This window comes from Aulonocara sp. 'chitande type north' Nkhata Bay, linkage group LG14 (genome assembly GCF_057382095.1).
Source record: "Aulonocara sp. 'chitande type north' Nkhata Bay isolate Kocher_YH1m ecotype deep benthic linkage group LG14, A_spYH_male_GT1.1, whole genome shotgun sequence".
NCBI lineage: Eukaryota > Metazoa > Chordata > Actinopteri > Cichliformes > Cichlidae > Aulonocara > Aulonocara sp. 'chitande type north' Nkhata Bay.
This window is the reverse complement of record NC_141357.1, coordinates 36,813,175-36,835,315: the sequence shown is the minus strand read 5'-3', so window position 1 is coordinate 36,835,315 and position 22,141 is coordinate 36,813,175. Positions and strand designations below refer to the sequence as shown.

Genomic DNA, 22,141 nt, shown 5'->3' with positions numbered 1-22,141 from the left:
GTTTTTAAAAGTTAGTCATTACACTTTTAAAATCTATGTAAAATATTAAACATCTGCTCTCATTGTACTCATATTAAAACCTGCATTAGCATATCTGTTCATTCTGACTTGCAACAACCTCATATGTTCAGTGCTGCTCCTGCACCTGAGCAGATGCAGGTCTTCATGCATGCACGCATTTCCATTTTCCATTCCCATTATTAGCTTTATCTTTTTCTCCTTCCTCATCTTCATTGGCTATTGTAGTGCTGTAGCTTCTTCTACAATAGCATGTTTTAGCTCAGGGGCACTCCAGCAGTGTTCATGATTACGCTACTGCAACTGAAGCATAACATTGAATGCAAGAATGATAACCACCTATTGCTGCTACTGTTGCACAAACAGCGGCGACAGAGACACATCCATGTGAGCAGCCCAGGGCCAGTGTGATCGTCATACAACCTAAAAACCTCTAGTGCATGCACATATACAGAGAAATCACAAACAAGGAGAAAAGGAGAGTAAATAGATGTATTATTCATACTGCAATTACTTTATCTTCAAAATAATGCAGAGTCATTTAGTAACCAGTGAGAAATGAAAATAATAAACAGGGATGCTCCAGCTCTGAGGAGGAAGAATGTTTTGTTCCTATTGGTTGTTATATTTTACTGTTTTTTTTCTTCATTAAACATACTAAAAAATTTTAATTCAGCCGCTACACTAATTATATACAGAAGCCTCTCGCATAATATTAAAGGCTTTGAGGCAAAAATTAAAATGCTGATTATGTGAGGGAAGTTTGAATACATGAAAAATCAGCTGAGGAAGGATGTTTCGTGTGTGTTTGTGTGTGTGGTGGTGGCGGGGTGTTCTTCCTGCCAGAGTTGTGTGGGTGTGTTTTTCTGTCTGGATGTGTGTGTGTGTGTGGTGACCCGTAAGTGTGAGGGTGGGCGGTGCATGGAGCTACAACATCCTGATGAACACAGCACCAGCTGAGAGACCACCTGGATTATACAAACCTACCTGACCCCTTGCGTGCACACACACACACACACACACACACACACACACACACACACACACACACACACAGAGTGTTTCTCTCAGGTGAATGGAGGAAGTAAGGAAGGATTAAAAAACAGGTCCTGGACAGGTGGTGAAGGGTGTTGGTTTGAGAGGAAAAAGGATAATAAGAAAACTTTCTGAATTTGTGCTCACATTCAGCTCTTAATGTTTCAGAATGATCTCTTATATCCTTCAGAACTTTCAGTTTTATTTTTATCAGTGTAGTTTTAAAGCATTTTTCATTACCTGTTATTAGAAGTTCTGGTAATATGAATTGTAGCTGACACCAAACTGATGGTCAGATTGTCTAAGATGACTGAGAGGCTGTTTTATGTCATTGCAAATTGTCGTTTTTTTTTTTTTTGTTTGTTTTTTGTAGAAATGAGCCAGTTGACACAGCTTCTCAATGTGACTTTTGGAAAGTGATGGCGGCATTTTTCACTAATTGAAAAACAAATTAATGAGAACTTAAACTTCCACATTAGGATTAGGGTTTCCAAACTACATGAGAACAGAAGCCTACATGACTAGACAGAGTCAGTGTGTTTATTTTTATTTTATTATTCATGGGTCTGTGGATGTTGCAGACTGCGTGCTGTTAAAGGTGGACTGAGAGCAAGCCATGTATTGACTGATGGCGAATGATCCAAAAAAGACAAAACATAAGGTTCAAAAAGGGAAACTAAACTCTATAAACTACTGAAAACCAAAACTTGGAACCACAGAGACTAAAAACAACAAAAACACCTACATATATACTGCACACACCTGTACATGGGTATATGTATACATAAAGACCCATTTACAAATAGCTGAACACAATCCATATACCCTGTGCACACCGCAGCACAGTCATAGTTATTTGCGCACAATTTGATACTTTGTGTTTTAATCTCTTATCACCAAACATTATAGTAAGAAAACAGCTTTAATGACTAGTTAACAGAGATCCACTTTACCTTAAATGCTAAACTGTTTGTTTCTGTCGACTATGCAAGTTATAGAAAACAGTGTAGGATTCATCTTCTTTTTACCTAATTTACATAAAGCTTTACAGACTCAGATTGGTTGTGAGGAAATCAGGGTAGCCTGGTTTTGTATTTGATGATTAAAGTTATTTGCAGTGTTTTGTTTGTTTGTTTTTACTTTACTGATTTATTTAATTTTTAAGATGTAGTTAACTGGTAATTGTTAGAGGCTAGTTTTCTAGCCTCTACAATTTCTTGTAATGCAAGAAATTGTATCCTTGTTAGCGGAATAAGAAATGACATGCATGGTGCTGGAGCATGAGCAGACAGCACATCTGTACTGCATTGTGAAAGGCCAACTCTGCAGTGTTTTCTCCCCGCTCCTCAGAATGAATCTCTTCCTCTCACAGTTTATTGTGTTGTTTTCTCTTTTTCACACCAGTGCTCAACAAATTTCATTTAATTTATTTCCACAGCCGTGGTGTTTTCTCATCCTCTTCCTCTAATATTACATGCCATTTCCCTAGAGCACCTTTTTTATTTTTCTGCCTGCACTTGGAAAATGCATTTCACTTGTTCTTCTGTTTTACCACTCCTCATCAGTGTCTCGCACAGGCCTTTAAAATCATTTATCCTGATATATACCCGTCGGTTTTTCTTTGACACATGCATATAGTTGTTCCTGCATTATTATTTTGGTATGCATCATGATAGTTGACAGCATACTTTCCCATTTCTCACTTTGAGTCTTGAACCTTTTGATCTCTTGCCTACCATCTGTTTAAGCATGAAGGCCTAAATAATGCATTCATTAAAAAAAGGAAAAGGCTGCTGCCATTGGTCAGTGGAGGTGGTCAGAGCTGAGAGGATGTAACAAGAACAGGTCCATCAATTCTCTTATTATTGGTGGTTTTCCTGCAATTTTCAGCCTCTACTGGGAAAGCAGTAATAGCCAGATTAAATAGGTAATTCCATTGTTTTGCTTCCCTGCTTTACAATAACAATAAAGCGAACCAATCAATCAAGCCTGGAGGGGCCCAGAGATGACGCAGCATTGTCATTCAGGTTAACAGCTGCAATTCAAAATGAGAACACCTATCATTGTCATAAATGGCTGCTTTGCCTTGGGTAGTGATTGCATATATGAAACTGAATTTGTGGGCTCCACTTGAGGCAGATTTTCTGAGCTTTTTTTTCCATCTTTTTCCAACATGCTGCAACAATCACTTTCAACTGAAATCAATTCCTTCACTCTGGAGCTACCTCCATCTTGCCTGCAGTGTGGTGCAGTTTTCCATGACAATCCTGGGAGGGCGATAAAAGAGAACACACTGAAAAACCACGCCAGAGGTATTTTTTCAGTCACTGCTTCACGCTTTATAACCTTCACCTTAACCTATTACCTCACTGTCAGACTCTGCTGTGTGTGTGTGTGTGTGTGTGTGTGTGTGTGTGTGTGTGTGTGTGTGTGTGTGTGAGCACTTTTTAACAGACAGTATACCACTCTGAACGGTAATATTACCTTTAAATAAACAAGCTTTTTCTTTGCCCTTTCAATTGAAATTGAATTTAAACATGGTGGTTAGAAAGCAGACACATTACTTGGTAAATGCTAAATCACCCATGACTCATTAAATCACTTAGGCTACGTTCACACTGCAGGCGAAAGCGCATCAAATCCGATTTTTTTTTAAAAAAATTTTTTTACCCTATGCGACCCATATCCAATCATGCTATGACAGTGTGAACGGCACAAATCCGATATTTTCAAACCCGATCTGGGTCACTTTTGTATGTGGTCCTGAATCCGATACATATCTGATGTTTTAGAAAGCGACTGCTATTTGAACGGTCGTGTCGCATTAAATCCGTCTTTTACGTCACTGACACAAGACAGACGCTAATTATCAGCGCCCAAGAAGACATCGTGAACGCTTCCTGGCCATCCAGTGTAGATGTTAATGAAGCTGTTGGGAAGACAACGTGAACATTTTATTTGTACTGTATAATCTGCAGATTCTGACAGAAATCTGCAACTATCCTTTGAAGCACCGCTCCTCTAAAACAGCAATAAGGATCATTATTAGGTTATTTACATTATTATGTCAATAACAAAATAACTTAAAGCAAAATTTGGGAAACGTAAAGTCCAAAGTCTTTATATTAACGGCCATCTGTCAAACAATACTGTTTGGTCTAGGTCTAAACAGAGCCCGTTGTGTGTGGCGTCTTCTTTTGCGCATGCGGGCTGCTTTGAGCGTTCACACTGAACGCTTTTGCTGTCGCATTTTATTTGTAGTGTGAACAAGCAGACAAAAAATCGGATTTGATCAAAAAATCAGAATTGAGCATTAAGACCTGCAGTGTGAACATAGCCATAATGGCACCAGCAGGCACACACACACCTTGCTTGGAGCCAGAATATTGTAAAATCAATGTTAATTCTCAGCTAAAGTCAGTCCATGAGCTGCATGTGTCAGCACTCATTGTGGAGATATTCAGTCATTAAACACACATCCTTGCGAAGGTCCGTAAAAAACCTATTAAACTCATTTTCTTGTTGTGCCATGAGGCAACAACAGCAGGGAAGATAACAATGAACCTTTGCCAGTGTGTAAGTTTTCAGATAAAAGGCTTATCCAGGTCTTACACTACCAGCATCAACACCTTGTGTTTCTCATTTTGGAAAGTGTCCTCTACAAACAGGACTTTGTCGCATTAGGTTTTCATAGTTACACACTAGATGTCCTTTGGCCAAAACCAGGCATGGCAGGCTCTATTGATCTCTGAGCAATAATGGACCCAGTGTATCATCCAGGAGACTGTGGTATTGTGTTTTTCAAACAGCTTCAATATTTTTCCCCTTTCTTCTATTTCGGCTTTCACTTGCTTTAGAATTAAGCACCTGGTTAGGAAAAGATCAGAGTTTATTTGCCCCTTTATGGATCTCACCCAATTCCCTAATCAACCCAGTATCACAGCAAAACATGTATTAAACACATTTGATGCTTTGCCTCTGCAAAACGTGGAAGCGACGCACAAAAGGACATGTAATGCATAACTGAGACACAATGCATTGTGACTGCAAGAACAATTAAAAAATTCAGAGACTCTGTAAAAGTGGCTGATTTCCTCTTGAAGATGATCTTCTCCCAACTCGTCGTGAACACAACAGCTGGCTCCACGGCTACAGCCCTACATTTGGGATGAAGCTCTAAAAGTGGACTGTCAGGTCAGGAGTATAACTAGGAGCATGCACAACATTCCTGTAGAGGTTAAACTGGCAGTATGGAGTTCCACTGTGATGTGTCTGAGGGAGAAAATTTTGAGAAACCAACATTAATTTGTGCCAATTTGCCAAAAGAGAAAGTGAGAGAGATTTTCCTTCCAGGGACTTTGTCAAGCCATCCAGTGTGCTTCACAGGTGGGAGAGTACATAAGAACAGACACGCATTTCAATGATGCATTCTCAAAATGGTGTTCTGTAAACTGACCAGAGGTGCACAAGAAAATTATCTTGAGGGGGCGATCTGCTAAAGTTCAACAGTTTCTTTTAAATAATCACACCTCATAAGATAAGATAACCTTTATTAGTCCCAAATTTGGGACTAATAAAGGGAAATTTGTTGGGTTAAGGCTGCCGACCTTTGCCTGCGCCATCTTACCCTTCCGACCATACACACATTACAGCATCACATGGGGAAGACAGGTCAGAGAGGTATAACAATGGAAAATGCACAAATTGAGGAAAGACGAGGAGAAAAAAGAACTCCCCCCCAGACTGAGCTCCAACAGGGAGATCAGTTTGAGAACAGACAAAAAAACACCTCAGCACATGAATCAGCACATCTCACTACATAGAAGACATAAGCTTCGAAGGCATTTGGAGGGTGTGTGTGTGTGTGTGTGTGTGTGTGTGTTCCGTGTTCAGCCGAGAGAAAGTGTCCCTTCGCCCAGTTAGGCAAAAGTCAACAATCTTCGGTCGACGCGACCTTGACTGATGAGGGAGAGAGTCACAACACAGTCTTATAATCTAAAGAATAAAGAATTGTTGTTCTGTCATCTTTGATTTGATGAAGTAATTTCAGGGTTGATTAATTGGTTCCCTCTAGAAAGAGACAAAGAATGTCAAGTAAGAAGAACATGGAATCAGGATCAAAGAGAAGGAAGAGACAAATGAGAAAATAATGAGTTAAGAAGTGTCTTATTGTGAACGGACCTCAAGTTTCTGCTTGTGTAAGCACATTAGAGTCAAGATGTTCCTCAGTGAGGTGTTAAATGTACCTAGCTGAGTGGTGAAGTGCCTGCTATCAGCATGATAAATGTGCTTCTGACATGATAGAGCTATCTGTTCCTTCTCCCAGGACATTTACCTGCAATGTTCCAGTGACTCACTCACACACAACCTGGGGATATTTCTGTGCACATTTGATATTGAAATTAAATCTACGTGCCCTGAGTGGTCCATCAGAGAGTATTAAGCATGTAAATTAAAACAAAATGACTTTGAGACTCATCTAATGTTATAACCAAGTTGGAAAATGATCATGAAATAGCTATTACTGACCTCTGTAGATGTGGACTCATTACTCTATAGACATTGAAGTGAAATATGTGTGTGACTTCGCCCTGCACCGTCTGCTTTAAGTTGCCTTTTTATAAATGTATGAACAAATATGACGATGTTGAACTATCAGTGTGAATCTGCCCCCTTTCATCCCCTTAAATGCTACTCAAATCTGCCGTGTGACTGTATGAAGACAAATCGGGAATATTTCCGTTTCTGTGCTCACTTGCATTTTATTCATCTCTAAGTACCCCTTGTCTCCAGAGTTTTTTGGGACACCAAACATCAGAGAGAATCCATGACAGCACTGTTGGAGCTAATTGGATTTATCCAAATGTAATTCAGTCATCGTGCCAAAATGTGTCTATAGGCTTTCAGCCGATGATGGGATGAAGCAGATGGTCATATTTCACTTGCCTCTAAACTTCTTTGTTTTTTTCTTTGTGTTTTAAAATTAGATTTTACCTCTAATCTTTTGATTACAAATACGGGGAGCAGAAAAGGTCCTTTTGTATTTTTTAGATTCTGTTAAACCTTTTCTGTATATCAGATATACAACTAAGAAGTTGGGAAGAAGTCAGTCTGGTAAAGCAGCCTGTTTCTGACGTCAGAGCAGCGTCTGACGGACCTGTAACTATGACAAAATTAATGAAGGCCTGTCAATATTATCTCATTCATTAGACCTTTTAGTGGCCCTGATAAGCTCATTTCCAGCTCCATTTTCTTTAGTCTTACACTCCAATAGCTTTGCATACGTCACAGTTCAAAAATATCCCTTATTCACCTCATTCTGAACCTTGTACTATAGCGCTTCTCCCTTTAAAACATACTTTTTCTAATTAGCGACCACTCGCAAAGGGATAAGCTGGTGGTGGGTGTGGCTTCATTCTCAGAGCCTCAAATTTGCTTTCTTTCTAATAGACAGCAGGGGGCAGTTTTTTAAGTAGGTAACCAATGGATGACATCACAGTGGGTCCATGTTTTACATACAATATTTCAGTGAAATCCTGACCAACATTTGAGATGACAAAGAGTAGAAGAAAATATCAGAACCAGAGAATTTAGAGCCTTTGGAAGTCAAAACTCTTATGTCAGAAATTACTTTCACATCTGCTGATCTCATTGTTTGGCCATGTGTAATATGACCATCCACCTATGTAAGGGGCTAAACTTGACAGGAATAAAGAAAAAGCATGACCGCTCTGCAGTGTAAAGGTGAAAGAAAACACAGTGAGGAGGTCGGGAGGGTCCTCTGCTGTTAGAATCAGCATAACTAACCTTCACAGAGTCAGTCGTCATTCTTCAGTTTGAATCTTTTTCAGAGATTTCACTCTGTATGCAGGGAATAAAAATTTCTGGTGCCATAAGACGGTAATGTGAGGTACACTCAACAAAAATATAAACGCAACACCTTTGTTACTGCTCCCTTTCCCCATGGGATGGACGTAGAGACCTAAAATTCATTCCAGATACACAATATAACCATCCCTCCCAAACAGTGGTCACAAATCAGTCCAAATGTGTGGTAGTGGGCACATCTGCTATATTGAGATAATCCATCCCACCTCACAGGTGTCCCACATCAGGATGCTGATCTGACATCATGAGTAGTGCACAGGTGTACCTCAGACTGCCCACAACAAAAGGCCACCCTGGAATGTGCAGTTTTTTGCGCTATTGGGGGTCTGGGGACCCAGAACCGGTCAGTATCTGGTGTGACCACCATTTGCCTCATGCAGTGCAACACATCGTCGCATGGAGTCTATCAGATTGTCAATTGTGGCCTGTGGAATGTTGGTCCACTCCAGTTCAATGGCTGTGCGAGGTTGTTGGATATTCGTGGGAACTGGTACACGCTGTCGTATACGCCGGTCAAGCACATCCCGAACATGCTCAATGGGTGACATGTCCGGTGAGTATGCTGGCCATGCAAGAACTGGGACATTCTCAGCTGCCATCTGCCCTGAACAATGTGAACCATGATTCATCCGTGAAGCGCACACCTCTCCAACGTGCCAGACGCCATCGAATGTGAGCATTTGCCCACACAAGTCTGTTACGGCGACGAGCTGGAGTCAGGTCAAGACCCCGATGAGGACGACGGGCATGCAGTTGAGCGTCCCTGAGACGGTTTCTGACAGTTTGTGCAGAAACTGTTTGGTTGTGCAAACCAATTGTTCCAGCAGCTGTCTGGGTGGCTGGTCTCAGACGATCTTGGAGGTGAACCTGCTGGATGTGGAGGTCCTGGGCTGGTGTGGTTACACGAGGTCTGCGGTTGTGAGGCCGGTTGGATGTGCTGCCATATTCTCTGAAACGCCTGTGGAGACGGCTTATGGTTGAGAAATGAACATTCAATGCACGGGCGACAGATCTGGTTGACATTCCTGCTGTCAGCATGCCAATTGCACGCTCCCTCATTGCTTGTGGCATTTTGCTGTGAGACAAAACTGCACATTCCAGGGTGGCCTTTTGTTGTGGGCAGTCTGAGGTACACCTGTGCACTACTCATGATGTCAGATCAGCATCCTGATGTAGCACACCTGTGAGGTGGGATGGATTATCTCAATATGGCAGATGTGCCCACTACCACACATTTGGACTGATTTGTGACCACTGTTTGGGAGGGATGGTTATATTGTGTATCTGGAATGAATTTTAGGTCTCTACGTCCATCCCATGGGGAATGGGAGCAGTAACAAAGGTGTTGCGTTTATATTTTTGTTGAGTGTAGTTGGTTGTGAAAATGGCCTCATAACCACTAAATGAATATGTTCTCTTCAAATGGGAAAATGTTGTTGCATGCTGCAGCGAGCTGGTATTTGACTGCTCTGGTTTGGTTGTATAATTGACATCAGCGGGACGCTGTCAGCTGTTTGGAACCGGCATAAAGGCAAAACAATGTGATACGATACGACCCTGCTTCTCATTAAGACTCACATTAAACTTGTGTTTCTGTAATTATTAACCTCAGCATTGAATGGGCAGCATCAGCAATGAAAATAAAACATTATTTCCACTAATGTAAATGAAATGAAAGTCTCAATTTATATTAACAATTTGATCTTTTTCATCCTTCCATCACTCCTGACCTTCCTTGTTGAGCGAGCTCTGCTGTGAGCAGCTCTGTGCACCGTTTCAGCCTGTTGAGATTTCAGGTCTGGCCCTTAATCTGGAAAGCTCTTCGTTAGGGAACTGCAGCAGCACAGGTAACAGATCATTTGCGAAAACCAAAGATTTGCTCTTCACACTCTGAGTAATGAGGCGAACATGCACACAAATAGATCAAGTACCCAGAGTATCGTCTGGCTGCCAGTGACCTAACCCTGACAACAAGCCAGATTTATAAGAATAATGATGTTTATGTGAAGACATGGGAGCCCATTAGCTATGAAGCTGTCATCGCAAGCTAATATCCTCCTGTTTACCATGTGTGAGGATGTAGTAACTAGTTTATAGACTAATTTTTATACATTGCGTTTTCTGGGTTCACTGACCGTTCAAAGTGATTTTTTTTTAAATTACTTTTTATCTACATACTGTGGATTATCTCTCCATTGTCACCCCTTAAGTAGCTTTTTCATTTAATTATATTTGTGGTGATTAGCCCAAAATCACAATTAATAACGCACGGCACTCCATTTCGATCTAATGTGAGATTCTTACCAATTTCTGACAGCGAGGATTTGATTTGCCTAAACCAATCAGTAAAGATCAAAGCACCAGCCCTAGTGTAACATAACTTTATGTCCGCAGTGATGCAAAGTTATTCCAACATTCATTTAACCAGGAAGTGAAACCCTCGACATTAAGGATATATTTTGCGAGCGGTGAGTGCATCAAGCAGCCAACAGTGCTTTGTACACATTGCTGTAATCTGACTGGCTTGGTGCTCGTGAGCTGGGAGGTTACAAACAAGCTAATGCTGAACACTTGTGTTCTCACTTGCACCTATCAGGTGATGTCTGGAGAAGCTTTGTTTTCACATAATAGCAGCTTTTCTATTTGCAAGATCATATATCTGCCATATGTACTTTGCAACATGAAAGGAGTGTAAAATTTAAAAAAAAAAAAAGCAGGAAGTGTGTGCACATGTGAGAAGACTCCAATTAAACAAAGCAAAATAACCTATTAAAAGTAATCAGAATTAGCACTTCCATAGTGTAGTGGCTTACCTAAACAACTCTGGTTCAATCTCTGGTGTTAAAAAACATGTGGCGCTATCTGCTGTGATGACCTTTGTAAATAAGGGAGCTGCTGAAAGTAGCTTCCCCTTTCACTTGTAATTATCACTTTGCCTGCTTTACTTTGAATCCGTTAACATTTAAATTGCAATCTGGGCTCTGACTGTCCACAGATGTTCTCACATCCTTACAAACTGGGAATGATTCTCTGTCCTTCAGCCTCTTTCATCACAGTATTTCTTGTCTGGTGCCTGCTGCGACTTTCCAGACCTCCCCACCACCCACTGATCAACACATGCTGTTAAAGGGATTACTTGTCATCTTGAATTCTGGTCTTTTCTTTTTGCCTTAAGATTGTTATTGAATCAGAAATGTCTCGGTAATTATTCTTAATTTGGTATATCCCTTAAAAGTAGTCCAACAACCCCTTTAATTAGGAACTTCTAAGAAGACAGTGATGGAGAAAACATCAGTCTCCCTTAGACTAAAATCTGCTGTCTCTCTCCATCACATCAGGTATACAGCCATCCAACCAGCTCTACTTCAGTGTACTCATTACTGTTTGTTTAACAGCAGTGTGAGTCTGGACCTGTAGGTTTGGTGCTAATAGGTTTCTGAATGACAAGAGTAGCAATATGTTCTAATGAGCCAAAATCCCAGAGTGATAATATTCACCAACCATTAGAGTTCCGAGTTGAACCTGTTATCTGCTCTTTACCTCTTCTTCTTTTGTCTTCTGCAAAGAATAACCCAGTGACAGAAGGTGAAGCAGACACAAATGTGGGCATCATGCTGAAATAATTCGTCTGACATTTTAATATCCGGTCTGCTGTAATGTGACATGTGTGCTGTGACTGGTTCAGTAGAGAGAAAAATGTTTGTAGAATGAGACGCTGTTGAATTGTTGAACTGAAGTTTCCTGCTGGTAGAAAAACAACATTTTTCACTTTAGAAAAGAAAGGAAGGCACAAACTGTAATTACAAATTAGCTCGTTTAGGTTGTAAACAACAAGGCCGATCTGCCTGCGAGTGACTCCAGAGACGTTTCATAGTAATAATTTCAGCAGCAGGGTGAATTTAGTCCCTGACTGGATTAGTTTGTGTCATTTTTGTGATGAGTTTGAGATGAATTTGTGAAGATGTAAAAATCTGAAGCATAAGGTCCAGTTTTCTCTGATCTCACTACAGTAAAGAATCCATCCAACATTCATGAATCCAGATCTGATTAAATTCCCTTTCTTGGTGGACTGACCTCTGGTCCCATTTTTTTTTTTTCAACCAAATCCATCCATGACTGTTGAATTAATTCTACCAAAAAATAATTTAATTGCTGTCTTTTCCATACAGTATACAGCACCTTGAGGTGACTGTTGGCAGTAAAAAACTGGAGATAAATTATCTGGATTTCAGGAGTGTGACCACACTTCCAAACACGCACCTTCTGGGTATTATGTATAGCCCCCCCTGCAAACTTCTTCACTTTTTATTAGTACATGAGGATCTGCCAGGCCCGGGAGCTGCCACCAGTCCCCATTGAGGCCTTCCCCAAACCGCAGCTCATGTCTTGATTAACTGAGAGCCATACTAGGCTCAGGGAGACTCTACTGACTGTCTGTCCCGTGGTCATGCAGGGACTTCATCAAGCTTGGTTGTCTGTTCTTTGTGTGTTTTGATTAAAGAATGTTAGCTACCGCTCGTCTGCAGGCTTTATTTAAATGGAAAACTTCCACAACAAAATGGCGATGAGGATGGGATGGTCCTACCAGCTTTTGAAGCGAAGGAATTGGAGGAGTCACAGAACCGTGTGTTTCAGTCACCACCGAGACCATCAACTTTGAGGGAACTCCTGCAGATGGGTGAGTTGTAGCTAACTTTGTATACAGTCATGAGGAGTTTTTTGTCTTGCCGAGTCGTGAAGTGCTTGCTGAGTTCGAGTCTCTGGGAGGAGAATCCTGGGGTTCGAGTCCCCAGGCTTGTGTTCGGTTCTGGTGTTGTGCAAAGAAAAGCAATCGTCTGCTAGAAAGTAATTGCAAAAACACCGGTCCATCACAGGGAACGGTGGTTCAAGTCCACTGTTGATAATCACGTCTGCACAATACAGTGTGCGGAGTGACGGTATATTAGCACTTTTTTGCCGAGAAGGGAAGAAGGCCATTGCAGGGGACGCTCTGAATGTAAATATGGGATCTAGATCCAGTAGCAGCGGACGTTTCACCCAGTGGCCAGAGATAAAACTCAATATTTGACTGTATGGTAAGAAATGCGAGTACAAGTATGTTATGAGATGAAAGAGAATGGTTGTGTGGAAAAAGTTGATGTGTGTGTAAAAACAGTGAAAAATGGGGTTAAAAATGTTGAAAATTGGGAACAAAAACAAGAAAAGAAAAAAAAAGAGAGGAGTGTAGAAATGTGTGTAAAAGTTGCTTCCAACTAGCGGGAGAAGGTGGTACACCAGCTCCCCTAGGGTGGACACACACACACAAGATTAGCAGAATTGTTGATGAAAATAAGCAATAAAATAGGAAGAGGGTTTGGTGTTCTTCAATGTAGGGCAACTATAATCTCTCTGGGTTTTTAAGAAAGGGGAATTCAGAACATGAGAGGGGAGATGTGTTGTTTTAAGCGATTCGCCTTTATCTCCTAAAAATATTAGCAAATCTAAAATGAGGACGTGGGCCCAGCTAATGAAATAAAACTGAATTGAAAGGCTTAACTTTTTGGAAGTCTTTTTGTAAAACATCGGTGCTGCAAAGATCAAACAAAGTTCCAGGACACAGGAAGTGGATAAAAAATGTGTTTCCAAAAAAGATTAACATGGCTCATGGGCAAACCAGAACAAATATGGCAAAGTGAAAGTTATGGAATGTGTAGAAAATCTAACATACATCTAGTTTTCAGCACCAATCAGTTTACCTTCTCTGGAATAGGGCTGTAAATCCTGGAGCCATTGCTTCTGCAGCTAAATTCCTGCATTTTTGGTTCTTAGTGTGTTACATTGGGATTGTTGCACAAACATGATGGTGGTTTCTTTAGAGAGCAGCAGAAAGAATCTGTGTTAGCTGCTTGAAGTGGCCTGTGAACCAGCATCTCATATTCGTGAAGGTGTCAGCCATGCTTCTCTTTATCGATTGCTGAAACGCGGCTCTGTTATTGCCCGGGATGCTACAATGTTTGTTTACTGCGGCGCTCCAGCTATTTTATCTGCCCTGTGACAGGAAGTGTGTGTTTTGTGTGTGTAGTTTGTGTCCTTATATAGGTTTATACCTGCCTCTTTTGTTTACTTTTGCACTCCATGGCATTATTATTTGTCCTAGAAGTGTGTGTGTGTGTGTGTGTGTGTGTGTGTGTGGGTGTGTTTGTGTATGTGTGTTTGGCACACTTATGCTGGCAGCATAATAACAAGACAGCGAAGACAAAATGTGGCTGACAGATAAAGAAAGAAACAAGACCACAACACATCAGATGCACTAACTGCATCACCTTCCTGCTAGTTGACTTTTCTTTTTCATTTGCCTGACTTACCACACACACACACACACACACACACACACACACACACACACACACACACACACACACACACACGCTCACTCTCTCTCTCTCTCTTAAACCTTTGTAGAGCTGCCTTTCTAAATCAGCACACAATCAGAGTAGATTACTTCGAACAGTGAGGGCCATTAAGAAGTTTTTTTGTTTTGGTTAATTTGACTTGAACCAAAAGTGATGAATTCCAACAAAGAATAAACTCAGGAGTGTTGTAACATTGAAAAATTAGGAATCCTAAAAATCTTTTAGTATAATTTGACCTGAATCACTTAAAAATATAATAGTGCATTCTCTGTTTGTCAGCTGGGTGGCATTGTGCTACATGGTAGCGCTGTGATAAGTTTACTGCTGTTAGTGAATAGCAGAAGTTGCTGGAACATTGGCAATGAAACAGAAGCATTTAGTGAGTTTAAGAGGAGCATATTTTGTTTTCTAAAAGCAGGAGTGGACTCACACTGTTCATATTTCATATTTAAGTAAAAGCTTCATTACAGTGGCTTTTAAACCAGAGCGTCACATCAAAATCAATAATTACTGCTTCTGCATTTGGGCATCAGGTGGTAAGAAGCCTAAAAAACACTGAAATGTTGTAAAGATCTTTAGCAGTTGACCCACTGAATGAATCATTATTAAAATAACTTTAAAAAATCGGTAACAATCATCTGTGTAGGTTTTCAGTCATCCGGGTCATGGTCATCTAAGAAATCTAAGAGGTCCAGAAACTTACGCTGGATCCAGATAAGAGAAGACAGATGGTTTGAAAGAGGAGTGAAAGAAGCATCTATGTCTACTGTGAACGTCTATCTTTGAACAGAGGCGTTGATTTACGACACCAACTGTCTGCCATCTATAATCCAGTTTTGAGATCCTTCCCAGCCTCCTTAATGCCCACTCACACTTTGCGTCAGTTGATCTCATGATAGGGTGGGGGCAAGCTCTCACAGTGGCTTCACTCGAAACCTCTATTGATAATCACCCACAGCCTTTTTCACACCCCGACTCGTGTGATGAGGCACATCACCAGTAGTGGGTCAATGATTCTCTTAAGGGACACCCCCACTAGAGAGTACCTGGGACTCTCCATCATTTGGTCTTAGAACCTCGCTGATGAGAGGTGAAAAAACTTAAAGAAGTCCAGTCGCTTCTCTTTCCAAGCTCCTTAGAGTTTTTAACAATCATGTCACTTTTTAATTGTTTTGGTGCATTTTTGGCTCCAGGCAACAGGTGAGCTGCTGTATTGAGTATTAAGTAATTGAGCAATTTTAAGCAGCAGGTGCTTTTGTCTAGCTTTGGGATCCTTTGCATGCCAGCAATCTTCCTTTGGGGAAACACCAATTGAGTGTTGAAAGTCTGGCAGCCATCCACGGTCGGACATCGAAGCAGGGAAGGTTTCCCTGGCGTGGCAAGCAGCCAGATACAGTAGCTGTTTTCAATTTGCAAAATATACTATCCAACCAGAGAACACAATTATATCCTCAAATATTTAAAGGAGATTTGATTTTTTTTAAAGATGGGTACACACAAAATTGTTACAGTCAAACAGACAGGACAGCAAATTTGTTGGCAAAAACAAGCAGCAGATTTGTCTTTGACTGTTGAACCGGCTCACAGGAGATGGACAACTTTGCTTTCATTTCATCTGTCACCTTCGGATCATCATCAGCAGCCTTTAGGTAGTTTATTTCTGGTCCTGTTGGCTCCACTCAGGGACTCGCACATTTTTCAGTTTGTTACACCTTGATGTTGCAGCAAGTCTGTCGGCACTGATCACTCCTACCAACTTTCATTGACTACCAGCTCATCACACTCTGATGCTTGGCCCTTAAGTGTCACATAATAACACACTGAGTAAGCACTTAGCAGCATTTTCCCTTTTTTCCCTTGGTGCACAAATGGACTGCAAAAGAGCTCGCTCTCTGCTGACATAATCACCATTGGAGCAAAAATGAACTCTGCAGGTGTTTTCAGTTAGGGTGGAAGACATTTGGCTTGTAGGTGTGATGAAATGTATCAATACAAAACTCTTTTCTAGGGTTTAATCACATAATTGCCTAAAATTAACAAAACTGCAACAGAAAAGTTAAAAAAAAAAAAGAAAAGCTAAATGAAAGTGGAAATCCAATTTGCTAGTATGTAATCTGTCATTAATGCAGCACTGCTCTTTGAAAGAATAGTATTGGAATCTCACAAACTCACATCACGAGGGAGAAATGAGTGATGTGAAAATGCAAAAAGTTATTTTGGAATTGCTGAGTGATGAATCGAGACGCAATGGACAGAAAATTATGTCATTAAATAATGAAATTAAATTAAGAATGTCAGGCCAAAATGACACTAGTCTGTTGTCGTCCACAGGGCACAATGGCATAGATACATGTATGTATCAAACAGTGACGTCAGTGTAATCTCTTTGAAAGTTCAGATAGTTTTTTTTTTCTGACTTATTATTATAATGATGTCAATGAAAAGCACATTATTTGTGATTACTGAATCAGCTTGTTTATGACAAGGGATGAAGCTGGAAATGAGCATCTTAGTCATCTTTAACCAGACATCCTTACTCCTTGCCTGTAACTGACTTCTGATCAAATCTGTGAGCAAAGATTGTTCCCATCGAATAAAACCTATGTTCTCAGTTACGCTATACTCCTACATAACAGTAAAGTACTGTAAGGTAAAAAACATTGAAACAGTAAAAAAAAACAAAAAACATCCTAATCATCCGATAATCCTTTATGAGCAATAGTTGGTGACAGTGAGGAGGAAGAACTCTCCTTTGTAAAGGAAGAGACCCTAGACTCAGGGATGGGACAGCCATCTAACACGACTGCTTGGGGGGATTGAGGGCAAAAGGCAAACTGCAGAGAGAGACGACACTGAGTTGGGAGTGACAAACACGTCTGCCTAACCTGCCGTAACCAGGAGCATCAGGGCGCAGACACTGAAGGGCACCTTGTGTGCAAATGCCAGCAGCTTTGACAGAACGAGAACAGCCTGATGCATCTTTAAAAAAAACACTGTGTGGCATAACACTCACCTCTCTCCGTCATTATGGAGCTTGCTTTCATCTACCAGCTGGCTGCTTTGGCTTTCTGAACCGTTCTCTCTTCCCTCCTTCCTGTTTCTCTCTCTCTCCCTCTCTCTCACATACACTTCCTTTTCTCTTCCTTTTGTGCACACCGATCAATAATCCAATCTATACACCCTTTACCTTGGAGAGAGGAATCCTCATCACTACCTCAGGAAAGACACGCAGGCTGCTGAAGTCTTGGCAAGCCGTCGCTTCATCAGCCCACGCAGCCACTGAGACGTTTAAATTCCCATACTTTTAAAAGCTGTATGTTCTCCGTCTTAACATTTAATTTACCCTGGCAGCTCCTTTAAACTCTTTGTTATTTACCAAGACACTTGGAAGAGTAAAGAACGCACAATTACAGGGGCTGGAATACCACATATGAGGTACTAAAATCTGAAAGGATTAAAGTAGCCAGTGATAAAACCTATCAGAGCACAAAATGATATTCTGTGCTTGTGTGCTGAAGGAACAAGCACTAAAGGCACATCAGTAGAAACCTGTAGAGTGTGCCAGGTTCTCAATAGAAATATTAGCCGCTGATTCTCTCAGTGGTTTTCTATAGGTGCAGTGGAGACAAATCCTTTACAGCCAAACAGTGAAACAAAGCAATTTCTTTTCATTGATCTGTTTACTTTGGTTAAGTGTCTCAGGACATTAAGGTAGAAGAGAAGCTGGCTCAGTAAAGGAGGATGCCGCACTGTGAGAAACCACTTTCTGAGCTTATGATTGAAAGGTGCATTTTAGAGAGTCTGTCCCAAGGATGTGTTCAAGATGCTAATATTGTTTTAATGTGTGTAATTTTCTGTTCAGGCCGTCTCCTCATCACATTTTCTTGATTGTTGCAGGGCAGCTGAACTCCTCCACGACCCCATGAGTTTGGTTTGGGTAAGTAAAATGGCTTTGTGCGTTTGTGCGTGAGTAAGCTGTGTTGTCACGCATATGCTCGTAGAAGCGCCGTCTACAGTACGCAAAGTTTTAATGTGCAGTCGCTTTATGCATGAACAAATGCTTTATGAGGAGAGATCCTGCCACACACACACACACACACACACACACACACACACACACACACACACACACACACACACACACACACACACACACACACACACACACGAGTCCCAGTGAGCGAGTCACAAAGAGGCTGCTTTGTTACTGAAGCCAGCTCGCCCTGTTCACTGGTTTTATTCCTTCACTCTGAATACTGAACATCTCACTGCCGTCATCCAAGCCAGGAAACCCAGGACTGCTGTGTGTGTGTGTGTGTGTGTGTGTGTGACAGTTGGTTTTTTTGAACAAATAGAAAATGTGTGCGAGTCATCCCTCCAGGCTGTGTGTGATGTAGCAGCATGCATCAGGAGAACAGGGACTTGTTGCCAACAATCAACAGGCTGTTTCCTCCATGTTTGTGCCATTTTTCTCTTTTTTAAATGCTTCATTCAGTAAACCTTACCACATGACTTCATGTTTGCAGTACTGACCCAGTGGAAATAAGTAAAAGTGTTTGGAGAAAGTGACAGCTGTATGTTCTTTTGCCTTTAAGTTTTCCTTATAAAACTGCCAACAGCCAAATGTCACCTGAACAAAGAAGGTGACACCATGATGCTCTTCTCTAATTCAGTCCCTTTTAATGCAGGCAGATGTTGGATGATGCTAGATTGCAACGTAAAAACAAAAAGATCAAAGCAAATCTAGAAAACACAGTGAAAATACGAAACAGCAAAAAGGAGGGATTTGTTGTTACTGGTTTCTGCATCTAGTTGTGTTGTATCTGCAGTGTTGTTGAATTGAAGAAGTTTTTTCAATTTGCTTTCGATCACTGTAGTGATCAAATTTGAGTTCTGAATAAGATTCCTTTAATGTGGCAACAGTTATGAATGGTCACAAATCAACCATTTCCAGCCACGACTGTCAACTACAAGTAGTGAAGTGTCATCACAAACCCAGGACACTCTTGCTGTGAGGTGGCAGTGCTAACCACGGCACTGCTGTGCTGTAATAGCTGTAATCTGCATTGATCCCTAAACAGTCACCACACCAACTTTCAAACACAGCAAACTGGTGTTTGAGTTAGAGATGCGCTGATTAGAGCTATCAGACGGTACTGTGGTGCAGTGGCTGGCACTGTTGCCCTGCAGCCAGAAGGTTTCTCGTTTCAGCATCCTGATTGGTTCAGGCCTTTCTGGGTGGAGTCTGCAGGTTCTTCCTGCGCTTGTGTGGATTTCTTCTGGATACTCTGCTTCCTCCAACAGTCCAAAAACAAGCCTGTTAGATTAAATGTGGAGACAGTTAGGTAAAGTGTTTAAAGTTCATAGAATGTGTTAAGCGTACCGTATTAATCTAAATAATAATTGTAAAATGTTTGAGCTGTCAGTAACAGAGAAGTGATATAAATGCTTGTCCATTTTCATTTTTTCTCCCATTTCTGATTATCTTCCTAAAAAATGAGATTTCATGATATACATGATTCATCTTCTTTAAATCTACGAGACATTGGCCATTCAGTTAAAATGTATACAGTATTCCCCCAAATTATTTTGTAAATGTTTGCATCATACTATCATACTAAGCTGTGTTTAGCTTCTTTTAGTATTTCATCTAAACCAGCTGCAACAGCAGAGCTGAGCTGATTGTGTTGAAGATGAATCCATTTAATGCTGAACAATAATTACTTTTATGGGAATCACTGCAGCACAAAAAAAGACTTCCTAATGCAAAGCTATTGGATCGATGAAACGGCAGATGGCTGCAGTGCAATCAGAATTATAATTAAAACAGAAACCGTCACAGCCCAGCGCATGTTCCATTTTGTTTCAGAGAAAAGAAGATACACTGGGTTTACATTAATCAAGGTGTTTACCCAGCGAGTGAATCAGCTGACAGCGCATCAGTGCATCTCTAAATTTAATCAATCTCTAACCTCTTATTAAAAAAGCAACATCAAGGAAGCCTTTTCTCACAGAATTCGTGTTTTCTTTCTTTATCATTTTACATCATCCTTTCGTTCATTTTTTTCATCATCCTTGTCTTCTTGGTCTCTCTGGCCTATACCGCCTCTGTTTTTCACCGTTTCTCTTTCTGGTTCCAGAACACTTGCTGTTATTTCAAAAAAGTAGTCAACCTCGTGCACTTTACATCCGTGATTATACTTCTCTGTCCTTCCTCCTTCTTTTCCGCCATCCCTGAAATGTAATGGAGACAGTGATTAGGGACAGCTCAAAGTATGAGATATATTTTTGACTGGGGAATCACCTCTAACGATGTGGGCAGCGGTCCAGTAGGATGAGATGCCAGTGAAAGTGGCCATTTCCTCTCCATTGTCGCACACATTGATTATTTTTATGCCCCGTTGAATTATCTCATCCTCATTAATACTTTATTACTTTCATTTGATCACATTTTATTACACCTCTGAGCAACATTTCTTCCTTCAGTCGATATGTCTGTTCTGGGTGTTTGCGTCCAAGCTTGTGCCCTGTGTGAGAGGTCTGTTTGAAATATAAATTAAATTTATCTGTGACTATCACTTCATTAACCCCATAAAGGTAAAATAGATGAAGTCTCTTTGAGTTAAAAGTGTGGTTTCTGTCCTTCTCCCTGTTTTGCAGTAGGTTGTAGAATGTTTGGATACTTTATACCACTTTGTACTTGATACCATAGGGGAAATTACTCTTGCAGCAGTAGCAGAACAATACAAACGGTATAATTTACAACAAAAATAAATTTTTTATAAGTAGAAGTACTATATGGCCTAAGTGAAGGCCTAATAATTTTTATATATGAGAGTGAGCATGTGCTGATGAGGGATAATGGATATATTGAACCATGGATGTCAAAGACGGTGCTGGCAGAAGGAAAAGACCTCCGAGAAGATTCATGGATGTAGTGAAGGAGGACATGCAGATGGTTGGTGTGATGCCAGTGATTGGGTGAGATGGAAAGAATAAGAACAAGACCAAATTAAATAACAAAAAATAATAAGGTCCAACTGTGTAATATGGAATTCTAACAAGTAGTAGTGCAAATGACATTAAGAAATCTGTATATTATAAAGCAACATCAGCAAAAGGTTTAACACAGACAATTTTTACTTTTTAAAAATTTAAAGTGTTTTTAAAAAAATATGATCTGATTACTGATTCAATACATCCCAGTGAGCGCGGAGCGTGACTTTGAGACTGGCTCTAGAGCAACAGCATCAGCACACTAATATGTGTCCCACCTACACCAATATCTTTGGACTACAACAATATTCATTTCACAGCACAAAGCACCACTGCATGAGCATGTGGATATGTAACTTCATGCATTTACTCAACTGAAGCTCGCTTTAATGTTATTATACTCCAGGTATTTTTATTTCTTCTACTCTACCACCTTCCTGCATGTAAGGCCACATAGTTTAAAGCTTGGTTTCTTCTTCTGTTGCAGATTTTAACATTTGGATTTACTCATGCAAGCTGCACTATACAAGTACTTAAAATCATCTCCAGCTGCAACATTAAAGAGAGATACACATAAATAAATAATTATGACCCGGTTGTATAATATTAATTTACGTGTTCCTGCATAATACTGAAGTACTATAGGGGTAAAGACACTGAATACTGCTTGCATTTCTTTGTAAAACATTTGTTGAACACGAAACCATGCTAGACTCTTGTTTATGCAGGTTACAGTAATACATCTGTATCGAGGCTTCGCCTGAAAATCGTACTTTTCGTTCCTACACTGGATTTCTATCTAAGCAGTTGTT

The 22,141-nt window shown here is 40.5% G+C and overlaps 1 protein-coding gene across 3 annotated transcripts in view; it reads left to right on the top strand.

Annotated features, from left to right (window-relative positions):
* The window catches only part of slc8a2b (solute carrier family 8 member 2b), a 212,269-nt gene that overhangs the window by 43,712 nt on the left and 146,416 nt on the right, over positions 1-22,141 (top strand). For 2 of the 3 annotated variants that reach the window (XM_086262439.1, XM_086262442.1), the window contains exon 2: positions 18,231-18,270. The gene's annotated coding sequence lies outside the window, so the exon portion shown is untranslated. Of the gene's footprint in view, positions 1-3,274; positions 3,366-18,230; positions 18,271-22,141 lie in introns of all 3 variants that reach the window. The other variant, XM_086262441.1, reaches the window with a different exon arrangement.